Raw genomic sequence first — 12,250 nt, forward strand, 5'->3', positions numbered from 1 at the left:
GTCAAAGTGGGCGGGTCAGCATTTTCATTCATCCTTTGCCGCTAAAGCTAGGGGAGTCTCCATTCTTATTAACTCAAATATTCCTTTTGAACTCCATAATAAAATATCTGATACAAATGGCTGTTTTATTATTGTTTCTGGTAAACTATATAACACTAAAGTTGCACTAGCAAACCTGTATGCCCCCAACTTTGATGATGTTAACTTTTTTGAACGGTTTTTCTCCTCACTACCAGACTTAAACTCATACTCTGTTATACTGGGTGGTGACTTCAACTGTTGGTTAGATCCTAATCTGGATTGATTGACCTCTGTTACCAATCACCTACTAATCTGCCTTAGCTATCCAATCGTTTCTCTCTAATTTTGGTATCTCTGATATATGGCGTTTCCTTCATCCTACTGAGAGAGATTATTCTTTTTTCTCACATGTTCACCATACCTTCACTAGAATTGACTACTTCTTACTCGATAACCAACTTATCCCATTTGGCCACTCTTGTGACTATCAGAGTATACTGATTTCTGACCATGCCCCAATTACTCTCTCTCTGAACTTTCCTGGTCTCCCTCAGAGGAATAAACACTGGCAGTTTGATTCAACTTTATTATCGGATGATGATTTTTAAAAATTTATTAAGGATCAGATAACCTTTTATTTTAACACTGAAGTGCCATCCCAGATTGTCTGGGATGCCATGAAAGCATATCTGAGGGGTCAAATAATCTCTTACACAGCAAATCTCAACAGAAGATCCTGTGCAGATCGATTAGACCTCATTAACCAGATTAAAGAATTGGATCAACTATATGCTCAAACTTAGAACCCTGAACTACACAAGAAGCGCGTTGAACTCCAAACTAAATTTAATCTTCTGTCTACTCAACCTGTCGAACGCCAACTTCTCGAAAGCAAGAGTCGCTTTTACATTCATGGGGATAAGTCTGGTAAATTTCTAGCCAATCAGCTGAGGCGTTCCAAAGCCAAACAACATATTACAAAAATCCGGAAGGAGAACGGAGACCTTACATTGGATCATTTAGAAATTAATGACGCATTTAAAAAATTTTATTCTCGGCTTTATTCCTCTGAATCTTTGAATGACAATATCTCTGTTGATCAATTTTTAAAGAATCTGAATATTCCTTCACTTTCATCTGATTTTAAAGCCAAACTTAATGCGCCTATATCATCAGAAGAAATATCTTTTGCAATTTCTGCACTGTCCTCAGGGAAATCTCCTGGACCTGATGGGTTCCCTGTAGAATTTTATAAATCATTCTCTTCACTTCTTTCTCCTCAGTTACTTTCAGTATTATCTGACTCGTTTAATTATGGCAAATTGCCACCCTCTTTCAATGAGGCATCTATTATTCTTCTATTAAAAAAGGGCAAAGACCCAACAGAGTGTTCCTCGTATAGGCCGATTTCTTTGCTCAATGTTGATGTAAAGATCTTAGCTAAAGTTTTGGCTCATAGATTAGAAACCGTTATTCCCACCATTATCTCTGATGACCAATCAGGTTTTATTAAAAACCGTCTCCCTTTTTTTAACATTTGGCGTTTATTCAGTATCTTATACTCACCTCCAACTGGGATTCCTGAATGTGTTATTTCCCTCAATGCGGAGAAAGCATTTGATCGTATAGAGTGGAACTACCTTTTTGCAGTCTTAGAAAAATTTGACCTCGGTCAAAGTTTCATCTCTTGGATCAAATTGCTGTACCTGTGTCCTACTGCTTCTGTTTTAACTAGTTTTCAGAAATCCCAGGTATTTAATCTCAAACGTGGCACCCGTCAGGGATGCCCCTTAAGTCCCTTTCTCTTTGATTTGGCTATAGAACCTTTGGCGATAGCATTTCGAAATTGTCCTGAATTGACCGGGATTTGGAGAGGGGGTGTTGAGCATAAAGTTTCTCTTTATGCTGATGACTTATTACTCTTTCTCTCAAATCCGTCTACATCCTTACCTCTAATGTTTTCACTTCTTGACCAGTTTAGCCAGATCTCTGGCTAGAAACTTAATTTACATAAGAGTGAACTTTTCCCAATTAATAAAGAAGCACAAGAACTAACATTTCATGATCTCCCTTTTAAAGTAGTCCATAATCAATTTACTTATCTTGGAATTACAGTCACAAGGAAGTTTAAAGATCTCTTTCATGAAAACTTTGCCAATCTTTCATATACTATAAAACAGAGTCTGGTACAATGGTCACCTCTATCTATGTCTTTGGTAGGTCGTATTAATGTTGTTAAAATGTATGTTCTCCCCAAATTTTTATACTTATTTCAATCTATCCCAATTTTTATTCCTAAATCTTTTTTTTGATTCCTTAGACTCTATTGATTCCTGCCATGTGCAGAAGTTCGCTGATGACACGGCCATAGTAGGGTGTGTCAGGAATGGACAGGAGGAGGAGTATAAGAAACTGATACAGGACTTTGTGATATGGTGCAACTCAAACTACCTGCGTCTCAATATCACCAAGACCAAGGAGATGGTGGTGGACTTTAGGAGATCTAGGCCTCATATGGAGCCAGTGATCATTAATGGAGAATGTGTGGAGCAGGTTAAGACCTACAAGTATCTGGGAGTACAGTTAGACGAGAAGCTAGACTGGACTGCCAACACAGATGCCTTGTGCAGGAAGGCACAGAGTCGACTGTACTTCCTAAGAAGGTTGGCGTCATTCAATGTCTGTAGTGAGATGCTGAAGATGTTCTATAGGTCAGTTGTGGAGAGCGCCCTCTTCTTTGTGGTGGTGTGTTGGGGAGGAAGCATTAAGAAGAGGGACGCCTCACGTCTTAATAAGCTGGTAAGGAAGGCGGGCTCTGTCGTGGGCAAAGTACTGGAGAGTTTAACATCGGTAGCTGAGCGAAGGGCGCTGAGTAGGCTACGGTCAATTATGGATAACTCTGAACATCCTCTACATAGCACCATCCAGAGACAGAGAAGCAGTTTCAGCGACAGGTTACTATCGATGCAATGCTCCTCAGACAGGATGAAGAGGTCAATACTCCCCAATGCCATTAGGCTTTACAATTCTACCGCCAGGACTTAAGAACTTTTTAAAAGCTATTATTAATGCTTTTTGAGATGGTGATTTAGAGGCATATCATATTTTTTTTACTGAGTTAAGTATTGTATGTAATTAGTTCTGCTACAACAAGTGTATGGGACATTGGAAAAAAAAAGTTGAATTTCCCCATGGGGATGAATAAAGTATCTATCTATCTATCTATCTATTATTTTGTCATATCTGTGGAAGAATAAGCGCTCTAGAATTAATAAAATCCATCTCCAAAAATCTAAAAAAGAGGGTGGCATGGCTTTACCTAACTTTCGTTTATATTATTGGGCAGCTAATATACGTTGTGCTACCTTTTGGTCTTTCTTCCACGGCCAACCCGATTGCCCTAATTGGGTGGCAATGGAGTTGAGCTCCACTAAAGAATTATCTATCTCTGCACTTCTTGGCTCTGCACTCCCTAGTAGTCTGTCCAGATTAATAGCTAATCCTCTTGTTAGACACACTTTGCGTATATGGGCTCAGTTTAGGAAATGCTATGGTTTCCATGGTTTTTCCGTTTCCAGCCCTGTCGCACATAATCACCTTTTTTTACCTACTACGTACGATTCAGCATTCCATGTTTGGTATAGGAAGGGCATTAGACATTTTGAAGATCTTTTCATTGATAATCGCTTCGCTTCTTTTCAGCAGCTCTCTGTTAAGTTCAATCTGCCCAATGCTCATTTTTTTAGATATCTCCAAATTAGACACTTTATTGCTCCTTTAATTCCTAACTTTCCTGAAATGCCTGCGAAAAATGCTATGGACTTATTCCTTTCCATTAATCCACTAGGTAAAAGTTTAATATCAATTATTCGAGATAAATTAGCAGCCTTACGACGGGCCCCTGTGGATAAAATTAAAATGGCCTGGGAGCAGGATTTAAATATCTCCTTATCCGATGAGAACTGGGACTTGATTCTCAAATCGGTTAACTCAACCTCTCTTTGTGCCCGCCATTGCCTTTTACAGTTTAAGATTGTTCATAGAGCCCATATGTCTAAATCTAAACTATCTCGATTCTACCCTGGCATTAGTTCGCTCTGTAATAAATGCAAGAGGGGCGTGGCCTCTCTCATCCATATGTACTGGTTCTGTCCTAGCTTGGAGAAATTTTGGAAAGATGTCTTCACTACGTTATCGTGTATTCTGAATCAGCACCTAGAATCAAACCCCTTAATTGCACTGTTCGGTTTTTGGGGCGAGACAGATTTATGTCTGGGTCCGACCAAATGCCGAATATTATCCTTTGCCTCTCTCCTGGCGAGACGCTTGATCCTCCTTAGATGGAGAGATGTTGCCCCGCCCACTCATGCGCAATGGCTTAATGACATTATGGCCTGCTTGGACCTCGAAAAAATTCATTATTCAGTTCTTAATTCGGATCTAAAGTTCCATAAGGTCTGGGGACCTTTTATCGAGTACTTTCATAACCTTCCTCTTGACTAGGGTTTTTTTTTCTTTCGGTCGCTTGCTTTCAGCTCCCTTTTTTTTCTGGTAGTAGGCATTATTATCCTCTGTTGTTAAGTGTATTCACAGTCTGGGAGTTTGATTGTCCTGATTTATACTCTCTATATTGTGTTGTGGTTAGTCTGGAGTTGTTTTTTTTTTGTGTTGTGGGGCTTGGGGAGGATACTAAGTTTACTTGTCTTCAATTTAGGTGCTTTTTTGTCAAATTCTCTTCCTTTGTAGCATATTGTCAGTGTATGCTTAATTTTGCACTGTATTAATGCTCCTCATTGGGATTTGGGGTTTGTAATTTGTAAAACTAATTTAAAAAATTTTTTAAAAAAGAATTCACCAGGACACTGCGCTTTGGGGCATCCCTCAACGCAAAGTCCTGATGTATGCCCGTCAGAATTCACCAGGACACTGCGCTTTGGGGCATCCCTCAACGCAAAGTCCTGATGTATGCCCGTCAGAATTCACCAGGACACTGCGCTTTGGGGCATCCTCAACGCAAAGTCCTGATGTATGCCCGTCAGAATTCACCAGGACACTGCGCTTTGGGGCATCCTCAACGCAAAGTCCTGATGTATGCCCGTCACACACCACCAGGACACTGCGCTTTGGGGCATCCTCAACGCAAAGTCCTGATGTATGCCCGTCACACACCACCAGGACACTGCGCTTTGGGGCATCCCTCAACGCAAAGTCCTGACGTATGCCCGTCACACACCACCAGGACACTGCACTTTGGGGCATCCTCAACGCAAAGTCCTGATGTATGCCCGTCAGAATTCACCAGGACACTGTGCTTTGGGGCATCCCTCATGACACTAAGCTGAGTGAAAAAGCAAATTGTACAGAGGATGTGGAGAGTCTGCAGAGGGATATAGATAGGTCATGTGAGTGGGCCAAGGTCTGGTAGATGGAATTCAACGTTGGAAAATGCAAGATCATCTACTTTGGAAGGAATAATAGAAGAGCAGATTATTATTTAAATGGTGAGAGATTGCAACATGCTGTTGTGCTGAGGGACTTGGGAGTGCTTGTGTATGAATCACAAAAAGTTGGCTTACAAGTAAAACAGGTTATTAAGAAGGCAAACAGAATGTTGGCCTTCATTGCTAGAGGGATTGAATTCAAGAGCAAGGAGGTCATGCTGCAACTATACAGGGTCCTGGTGAGGCCGCAGCTGGAGTACTGTGTGCAATTCTGGTCACCATACTTGAGGAAGGATATATTGACTTTGGAGGTAATGCAGAGGAGGTTCACCAGGTTGATTCCAGGGATGAAGGGGTTAACCTTTGAGGAGAGATTGAGTCGCCTGGGACTATACTCTCTGGAATTCAGAAGAATGAGAGGGGATCTTATAGAAACATACAGAATTTTGAAAGGGATAGATAAGATAGAAGTAGGAAAGTTGTTTCCATTGGTAGATGAGACTAGAACTCGGGTACATTGCCTCAAGATTCAGGGGAGAAGATTTAGGACAGAGATGAGTAGGGACTGTTTTTCCCAGAGAGTGGTGAATCTGTGGAATTCTCTGCCCAGGGAATCTGTTGAGGGTTCTTCACTAAGTATATGTAAGATACAGTTAGATAGATTTTTACATACTAGAGGAATTAAGGGTAATGGGGAAAAGGCAGGTAGATGAAGCAGAGTTTACAGACAGATCAGCCATGATCTTATTGAATCGCGGAACAGGCTCGATGGGCCGCATGGCCTACTCCTATTACTCTACAACAGTCAGGTTCGTGAACCAGCGTGGACAGCTGTTCACAACAACATTGAACTGTCTCCACAATCTAGAGACTCGATTTCAAAGACTCTACATCTCATGTTCTCTGTGTTATTTATATTTTTATTGTTATTGTTTGCATGATTTGTCTTCTTTTACACATTGGTTGTTTGCCAGACTTTGGTTAAGCATAGTTTTTTTCATAAAGTCTATTGTATACTTTTTCCCGAAAGAAAATGAATCTCAAGACACTATATGGGGACAACAATATATGTACTTTGATGATAAATTTAACCTTGACTCTCAGTTCTCCCTGCAGTACCGGCTTCGAGCAGCAGGTGGCGGTCCTGCACCGTGAATCGCCGCCATCCCTTTGCCTCTGCAGACGTTGTTTGACACGCTACAGCAGTCTTCGTCTAGTCCACATTCCCTCTCCTTACCAGGGAGGGGTCCTCACACACTGAGGGGATCACAAGGTACAGAAGTCTTGGAACACGGTGATTCAGCAGCTGTCGAGGAAACAGTCACCAACTTTTTTTACACAGAATGGTCGGTGCCGGACCGTGCTGTCAGGGGAGGTGGTGGAAACAGACACAACAACAACATTTCAGTGACATTCAGACAGACACATGAACAGACAGGGAATGGAGGGTTGTGGACCACGTACAGACAGATGGGATGAGAATGAATTGGCACAATGTTCAGCACAGACTGGTGGGCCGAATGGCCTGTTCCTGTGCTGTATTGTTCAATGTTCTATGTTCAGCAGTTGTGGACTCAGCAGTCAACAACAACAGCTGGTATTTCGGTACAGTCGCTGTGTAAATGCAGTAAAGTGTCCCGGGTGCTTACACAGACGTGTTTCTCACTGGATACAAAAACAATGAATACAACAAACTCTGCATCCTGTTACAAACACTGGGGACAGTGGAGTGAATACAGTCAACACGGGGTACAGAGGATGCTCTACACAGAGTGCATTGGTTACCACTCCCTTGTGTAATCCAACAGACTGAAGACCAAAAAATTAAAAGACCCAAAATCGATTTGTGTTTCAAGAAATTGAGAAACAGGAACAGTTGGGGCCATTCGGCCCCTTGCTCCTGCTCTGACCTTCACTCAGAACATGGCTGATCATTGACCTCAGTGCCAATTTCCTGCACCGTCCCATCATTGCTGTTCCTCTTAAATCCAGAAATATTTTGTAGAGAATTCCACAGATTCACCACACTGAGAGAGGAATTTTTCCTTATCTCTGTCCTGCTGAGGCGACCTCTGATTGTGAGTCTGTGACCCCTGGTTCCACACCCCATCCAGGGGAAAGATCATTCCTGCCTCTACCCTGTCAATACCCTGTGAGACCACCTCTTCTAATTCTGAGACAGTCTCAGTCAGTGTAATCTCCCCGAGGACACTATATGAAGGGTAAAGCTTTAAAGTAAGATCGTCAAAATTGAACCGGGATGTTCAAGACATGTCATTGGACACAATGAGTGGTATCTTCCTGGAATGCTCAGCCGGGATGGGGAGTGGTGAAAGCAGATACGATCGTGATATTTATCAGACATTTAAACAGGGAAATGAACAGACAGCGAATGGAGGATATGGATCTTTTGCAGGCAAATGTGGTTACATCCTGGGCAGCATAGAGAGCGTGGGCAGAATGGCCTGTTCCTGTGCTGTACTGTTCTGCACTCAGTGTTTGAAATATCACAGCCCGGGGCCCAGCAATTTCTTCCCTGGACTCCCACCATGACAGAGGATGCACTGGATCAGACCCCGGGATTTATTCAGTTTTCTGTGTTTAAGCTGGCCAGCCTCCTTTGTAATGTCGGCATGTTTCAGGACATTCATATTCTCCTCCTGGAATTCCCCAGCTTCCATCACCTTCTCCACAGTAAATACTGATGAGAAGTATTTATTTCAGACCTCACCCATCTGCTGTGTCTCCACACAGAGATGACCACACTGATCCTTCAAGGGACATATTCCCTCACCAGTTACCCTTTTGTTTTCCACAGACTCACAGAATCTGTTTGGAATCACCTTTTTCTGACCTGCTAAATCTATCTCGTGTCCCCTTTTGCTCTCCTGATTTTCTCTCTGCAGTGTTCTCCACACCCCTTCTACTCCTCAAGGACCCCAGCTGGTTTCCCCTGAATTACGACTCCATCTGAACCAGAGCCTCAATAACCCTCGTCAGCCAGGGTTCCCTCATCCCTCCAGTCTTGCCCTTCACTCTAACAAGGACAGGCTGATCCTGAACCTTTACAGACTCAGACTCAGTTTTAAAGCCGCTCACTTGTCAGGTGTCTCTTTACTGGGGACCACCCTCCAGTTCTACACCTCTGTTTATTCCCCGACCCCTTCTATGCCCCCTCAGTCAGTCTGTTCACTGCTCTGAACATCAGAAATAGCAGCAAGAGCAGGCTGTTCAGCCCCTCACACCTGCTCTCCCATTGAATAAGATCAAAACCACCTCACTGTGCTACAGACTCAAAGGACGGGACAGAAGTGGGGGTCAGTGAGGAGGGGAGTTGTGATGTTGATTAGGGAGAACATCACCACAGCACTTAGAGAGATCCTTGTGGGGAATGGCCAGTAGGTTATTGGTAGGAGACAGAAATATGGAGATGTTCACTTTGCTGGGATTGAACTGTAGGGTGCCAAATGTCAGTGAGAATCAGAAAAGCCCATGTGCAGGGAAAATGCAGATAACTGTTGGAATATCAGGATTGTAATAGTCAGAGACTTCAGCTTCCCTAACATTGACTGGGTCAGACATAGTGCCGATGGTTTGGACAGGTTAGAGTTTGTGAAGAGTGTCTGGAATGGTCTCACAAACAACATGTAGATGCCCGACTAGAGGAGGGGTCACGACCCCTCTCAGGCCATGACTCTGGGCAAGTGGTTGACGTGACAGTGGGGTGGGGGGCACGTTGGGACCAGTGACCATCATTCCATTAGACATAAAATAGTTATGGAAATGCCTGTGAACTCGTCCTGAATTGGATCGAGGTGAATGCTGATGGGATCAGACGGGAACGTGATGGTTGTTTGGTCGAGGCTGTTCACAGGTCCAGGCACACAAAGCTGCAGAAAGTTGTAAACTCAGCCAGCTCCATCATACTTTACTGAAATCCATACACACTACATCCACTGCTCTACCATCATCAAGGTGTTTTGTTACATCTTCAAAGAACTCAGTCAGGCTCGTAAGGCATATGTCTCCTCTACTGTCAAGATGAATCCACACTCAGGTTGGAGGAACAACACCTTAGATACCGGCTGGGGAGCCTCCAAACTGATGGCATGAACATTGACTTCTCTAACTTCTGTTAATGCCCCTCTTCCCATTCTTACCCCATCCCTGACAATATTTAGTTGTTTTCTTCTCTCTCTCTCTGCCCATCACTCTGCCTGTTCTTCATCTCCCTCTGGTGCTCCCCTCCCCCTTTCTTTCTCCCGAGGCCTCCCATCCCATGATCCTTTCCCTTCTCCAGCTCTGTATCACTTTCGCCAATCACCTTTCCAGCTCTTAGCTTCATCCCACCCCCTCCGGTCTTCTCCGATCATTTCACATTTCCCCCTCCCCCCACTACTTTCAAATCTCTTACTATCTTTCCTTTCGGTTAGTCCTGACGAAGGGTCTCGGCCCGAAACGTCGACAGTGCTTCTCCCTATAGATGCTGCCTGGCCTGCTGTGTTCCACTAGCATTTTGTGTGTGTTGTGAGGGTTGACATTATTGTGATTGATGAAATCCTGCAGGGCAGTGATGAGGTCGATGGTCACGGTCTTTCCCCAGGTGAGGGGAGTCTAAACTAGAGGATATAGATTTAAGGTCAGACGGTAAAGATTAGCAGGGGACCTGACTGGCAAATTTTCCACACAGACGGTGGTTGGTGTATTGGAGGGGTCGTGACTGTCACCTGCCGATTACCTGGTCGAAAGACACACCACTTGCCAATCACTTAACTGGGCGGGACTCACCTGTCCTGCTGCACTATAAAGGAAGCCACGTGTGCTTGAGCCGCTGTCATTTTTGCTGTCTCCGAGGGACCACCCAGCTGTCGGTGAGTTGTGCATTGGATAGGGTTGGAGTGTGAGTATTGTCCCCGAGCAGAAGAGCCGTGTCTGCACAAGTCAAGGGGGGCGGATATCGTATTGAGTGTGAGTGTGAGTGTTTTCCCACGTTCGTTATTAATTGTCCGCGCGTGTTTTATTGCTGATCCAACTACTGTAAATTGTGCGTGTGTGTGTGTGGCTCCTGTAGCCATTTTCCCACGTTTGCCTTCTGTAAATAAAATCCTTTACTACGAAGACTGTCTGTCCAGACTCCTTGTCTGTGATACCTATCGAGTCTGTTTCCTCACTCACAACAGTCGGTAAATGGGATGAGCTGCCAGAGGAAATGGTAGACGCTGATAGAACTGAAACATTTTTAAGACATTTGGACAAGTTCTTGATTGAAAACGTTTAGAGGAATGCTGGCCAAATGCCGTCAAATGGGACGTGCTGAGGAAGCCACCTTGGTTGTCAGGGACATGTTACGTCGAAGGGCCGGTGTGTGTGCTGTCACCTCCATTAGTCTCATTAGGAAGAGTGGGACCTCACATCAGAGCAGGGCTGTACAGGGGGGAAGTCAGGAAGTTTTCCTGCATCCGTGTTTGAGTAATCCCAGTGTATCCAACACCTCACAATCTTCTGCTGCATCAAGATCCCACATTTCAGTGTCAAAGATATTTTCCTGACAGTTTAAATAATCGATATTTAATCACCTTTCCACCCTCCTGCTTTACACCTCTATTTATTCCCCGGACCCTACTATCCTCCCTCTGGTCAGTCTGTACACTGCTCTGAAGAACATCAGAAACAGAAGCAAGGAGGCCATTCAGCCCCTCACACCTGCTTTCCCATTAGACATGATCAATACCATTTCCCTGTGCTCATGCTGTTTCTACTGATTCTACCCGAGCATCGGTTTCTCTAATGGTCCACTCCCCTCTCCTATCACATTCCTCCTTCTTTATCCCCCTTTCCGGAGGAAATTACACTGCACTCCCATTTTTTCTTCAATCAGATGCTGGAAGAACTAAAACAAAACAGAAATTACTTGAAACCCACAACAGATCAGGCAGTGTTTGAATCAATTCCGGGAGAGGTCACCAACGTGGAACGTGAAGCCTGTTCCTCTCTCCACAGATCCTGACCAACCTGCTGTGTTTTTCCAGAATTTCCTGGTTATATACTGGGTCCGTTTTGGATGCTGTTGAGGGGGGTGACCCTGACAGAGGATGACCACAGTGATCGGGTCTCTGGCACTGAGCCTGGTTCTGTGGTGCAGAAGGGAGAGAAGAAGATGAGGAATGCGGTAGTCAGAGGGGATTCCATAGTGAGGGGAACAGACAGGAGGCTCTGTCAGCCTGATAGAGATACCCGCATGGTGTGTTGCCTCCCAGGTGCCAGGGTATGGGATGTCTCGGATCGGGAGTAGAGTATTCTGAAGGGAGAGGGTGACCAGACAGAAGTCTTGGTACACGTTCGTACCAATGACACTGGTAGAAAAAGGGAGGAGGCCCTGAAGAGAGAATTCAGGGAGTTGGACAGGGAGCTGAAAAGCAAGACCTCTGGGGTAGTAATCTCAGGATTGCTGCCTGTGACAAGTGGTAACGAGCACAAGAATAGCACGAACAGGCATATTAATGTGTGGCTGAGAGACTGGTGAAGTGGGCAGGTTATCGGGTTCCTGGATCACTGGGGGAGGAACGACCTATACAAAAAGGACACGTTGCACCTGAAAATCCTGCCTGACTAACCTACTGCAAATTTTTGAGGAAATTACAAACAGGGTAGGCAAAGGAGATGTTGTATCTGTGGTGTACTTGGATTTTTAGGCTTTTGATAAGGTGCCGCACATGAGGCTGCTAAGCAAGATTAAGTGCCCATGGAATTACAGGGAAGTTACTAGCATGGGTGGAGCATTGGCTGAT

This window comes from Hemitrygon akajei, chromosome 2 (assembly GCF_048418815.1).
Source record: "Hemitrygon akajei chromosome 2, sHemAka1.3, whole genome shotgun sequence".
In the NCBI taxonomy this organism is placed as follows: Eukaryota; Metazoa; Chordata; class Chondrichthyes; order Myliobatiformes; family Dasyatidae; genus Hemitrygon; species Hemitrygon akajei.